At 37.2% G+C, this 4,211-nt stretch overlaps 1 long non-coding RNA gene across 1 annotated transcript; it reads right to left on the reverse strand.

Annotated features, from left to right (window-relative positions):
* Window positions 1-391: 391 nt before the first annotated feature.
* Window positions 392-2,035, reverse strand: LOC139126892 (uncharacterized). Its single transcript, XR_011550857.1, has 3 exons — window positions 1,920-2,035; window positions 1,650-1,792; window positions 392-1,121 (listed from the first exon to the last, which is right to left on the reverse strand). It is a non-coding gene; the product is annotated as an uncharacterized lncRNA (long non-coding RNA).
* Between the last annotated feature and the right edge of the window lie 2,176 nt (window positions 2,036-4,211).

The following is a 4,211-nucleotide window of genomic DNA, read 5'->3' on the forward strand; positions in this document are numbered from 1 at the left end:
CTGTTATGATACCCATCCATATTAAACATACTGTATGTGGTTGTATACTGGTTATAGTGTGACCTTTGACATCTATATTTTGTTGTGACTTTGAATTTCATTTTGTTGGTTTCACCTTTTTCAACCGTCATGAGATAACCAATGATTATCTAGCAGGGTACACTAGGATTTGAATGGTCTTTACTATTGCTGTATTTATGTAAATTATAGAAATACATGTATTGAAATTTAAGTTTTCAAAAGTGAGTGTGGGGGGGTGGGGTCAGTCAAAATTTCCATGTAAGAGAGGGGGGTTACTCAAATTCATCATAGGGGGGCGGGTACTTGAAATTTTAGAGTTTCCGACAAAATTCCTCCAACATCCCCCCCTCCCCCCAGGCTGTAAATAATGACAGCTCCCAATGAAATTTGGGCTGCAGTGTAGCTGTATCTTTTGATGAATTTTTCACAATTTTTTTAATATCAACTCTAGTTTCTTGTTCTTCTTCTGAAAGCTTACTGGGAAACAAAGTACCTATATATATCATACATGTGCACATTGCAATGTTATTGACCAGTATATGTAAATCTGGGTCCTGATTGACATGTACACCTCTGGAGCAGAAAAAGTGATAATGGAATGTTTATAAACAATCATCACAAGTGACAATTACCTACAGGTTTGTTATTATACTACAGAGATCACCATGATACTGAGGGGAGGCATGAAATAATAATTGTGTTTTCTCAGTGCTCTGAAAGTTGAATTTTTCCTCTCTTTGAGCTGGACTACCTTAAACAGTTCTGTGTACTAGCTGTAATATGATGATGCTTAGTATTGCGGGTTATATCTGTTAAGTTGCCCACTGTTTGTCTGTGGTAAGTGTAGTGGTTTAGGAGTTTTTGATCCTAACATACATGTACATACAATCTGTGTGCTGAGCAGTGTAAGGGTTCACGTCTGTCCACCATACTGACTAATAGGAAATCCTCTACCAAATGGAGGTGCAATCCCACTGTCTTCATCTTGAGACAACTGTCCCTGGTAGTTGGTTCCTTTCTTTGCGTGGTAAAATGCTGCCTTAAAGTCGGTTTTGGATTTATCTTGCTTCCTCTTCTGCATGGATATACACACCTGTTCCCTAACATAGTAATAATAATAAACTCATGGAAGACAATCATGGACCAATCATGGAACATAAAACATATAATTTCTCTTCACAAAAAGTTAGTTTATTTGTGTGTTAAATATCAAAGAATTCTTGTGTAAAAAAAAAACAAATAAATTTATTTTTCTCTCCGCTATATGCATATTTCTCTAACGTAGACATCTCAACCACACCGTTTTCTTCTTGCTCAACCAATGTCCTGCGCAGTTTAAGAATGAGAATTGCTGTAACATGTATGCTGTGTATAGTATCTGGATGGATTAGTGTTAAGCTGATGCACCTACATAGTTGCTGCTGGCAATGTCAATTAAAATACAGAAATGTATCAGTGAACCTGTGTTTCTAATTAGTATTCTTGTAATCGTAAACATGCTAGCTATATAAAGACAACTAATATAAACACTTTGTGCAAGTTACAAGATACCAGTTCCAGGCACATCTTTGCAACAACCACTTGTGTATATATACTTGGGAGTAAGGACTGAAAAGGAAAAAACTTACCTGTTGTTTGATCATTTCCATTCATCTTTCATTGTGAATGTCATGGCAAAGTCCTATTCAAAGCCCTCCACTTTGTTCTTTACTGCTCTTTGTCAAGGCAATGGTATTTCTCATCCTTGACATTGCAGCATTCACTGCTGATCCTGAATTGTAAACAGATAGACTCATGATTACTTATAACTCTTTATTTGACAATGATAACCTGAATGATTAAAATACATTTGATGATGGGATGTTAATGAATTGCCAATGATGATAAGCATTACATACATGTAAACATTCTAAATAAGATGACCCAGGTCTATCCACAATACAATTACTCAGCATCGCAGGTGACCCCGGTCAACCATCAACAAATACATGTACACGCTATGGAGATGATCCTGGGCAATCCAGAATACAAATATAGGTACACATTATTGAAGATGACCCAGGCCTATCCTGAATGCTCGATTTCATGGTCACCCATAATGCAATGCGAGTTGGCGTAGTTCCGGTTTCGTCACTCTCTGTCAGCAGACGATTGAATATAAAAAGTAATGGAGAACGAATCGCCGCACACGCCAAAAATTTTAGAAAAAGGGGCAGGGGCGGTGATTTTTGCTGTATACCTGGCTGTTTTAACACGAGAAAATCTGACAAGGTCAAGAGATCGTACTTCAGATTTCCTCCCGAGAAAACTGGACAGTTTTCGCTGTGGACGAAGTCCATAAGGTTAAGACGTGCCGGCTGGTATCCGCGACATTGGGATCGCGTTTGTTCCGATCACTTTATAAATGGTGAGATTTACTTTAATTGGTTCAAGATTTCATACGAATTTTGATAAGTCTTGGTTGATATTTTCTAAGTTCATGAAAAATTCAGTCTCGGGAAGAATGTTTACCTTCCCTAGCAGTGCTGTGATCCGCGTGAAACTGAAAGTATGGGTTGCACTCACAGTCGCTTGAGGGCTGTTACACAGCCGGTGACATAGGCTCAGTCACCGGCCGTGTAATAGCCCTCAACCGACTGTGAGTGCACTGATACTATGATGTATTCGGTCGAGAGGGATACTAAAGTCCCCCTTACCCCATGACTTTGTACATTTCATCAACCCATGGGAAAATTTTAGCACAAACTGAGCGCTGGAAAGTATTGAAGACCGAGCCTTCTATTTGTTCATGATATGTTTGTGTGGGCACATAATAAAATTGGCGATTGTTAAAAATCAGAGATAATGTTAAGGCACAGTACTGTGGTTAAGGGCTTCTTATGAAAAAAAAAAAAGCACAGAAAAAATGCTGAGTCAGCACTTTTTCTCCAATGGCTATTTATGGTAGGAAAACTTGAAGCTTTCTGCAAAAAACAAGCATGGTGACCAAGTGTTTATCGTACATATTTTGAATTAGTTCCAGATTCTGAATAATTTCTGAAAATTTCAATAAAATGACAATATTCTATAAATGGTTTCTAGCTTTATGACATACAATACTGTGGTAAATGACAATAGTGTATTGATAATGGGTAGTCCCTACCTTAAGTGACTTTAATTTTATCAGTTAGTGTAATTTTTGATTATTTTATGTAGGAGTCAAAAGCAGAAACCCAGACCATCCAGGGTATGTTCCAAGGATATTTAAAAGAAATGAGGTGACACCAAGGAAAACTTTGACATCAAGTGAAATTATTAAAATCACCATTAAAGGAAAAACACGCTATAGGTCAACATCAAGCTTCTAGAGAGTAAGGAGGTCATTGTTTAGGACTAAAGATGCAACAAAAGGAAGACCAATCAATAACATAGCGCAAGTAGTAACAACAGCACAACCATTAAACCATGACTACCTCCAGACAGAAGTTGATTTGAGATGTGAGGAAGAGTTAGGAAAGTATATGCCAGAAATTAAAACTAAAATTGAAGAGTTAGAAGAACAGGTGAAACTTAATAGTACCAGGGAATTACAGCTTTTAAGTCTTGAGAATATTAAGGACAATCCAAAAGAAATGCAGTTCTATACTGGTTTTCCAAATTTTCACACATTCCATGCAGTATTCATTTTTCTTGAACCCAGAGCTAAAAATATGCAATATTGGAGAGGTCAAGCAACTATTGACACTCAACATTTCCTAGATACAGGTAGATACATAAATAAGCCAGGGCCAGAAAGAAAACTTTCCCTCTTAGAGGAATTTTTTTTACAATAGTTAGATTAAAAGTTGGATTACTAACAGAAGATATTGCCCGTAGATTTAACATTTCAGTTGGTACTGTGTCTTCTGTTGTCACATCTTGGATAAACCTCGTTATGTATTCTGATTTGAAGATGTTATGTGAGCTACCATCTAAATCAGTGATTGATCAAAATCAGTCTTCTGTCATGAGCACATTTTCTGATGTTAGAGTCATTCTAGATTGCACAGAGCTTTTCGTTCAAAATCCCAGCAAATTAGATGCAAAGAAGCAGCTCTTTTCAAACTATAAACATCATAATACCTACAAGTTCCTGGTTGGAATCAGCCCACAAATGGGGGTGACATATGTAAGTAGAATGTATGGTGGACGGGCCTCAGATCAATTTATCA

The sequence above is a fragment of the Ptychodera flava genome, unplaced genomic scaffold, assembly GCF_041260155.1.
Source record: "Ptychodera flava strain L36383 unplaced genomic scaffold, AS_Pfla_20210202 Scaffold_153__1_contigs__length_83480_pilon, whole genome shotgun sequence".
Lineage (NCBI taxonomy): Eukaryota > Metazoa > Hemichordata > Enteropneusta > Ptychoderidae > Ptychodera > Ptychodera flava.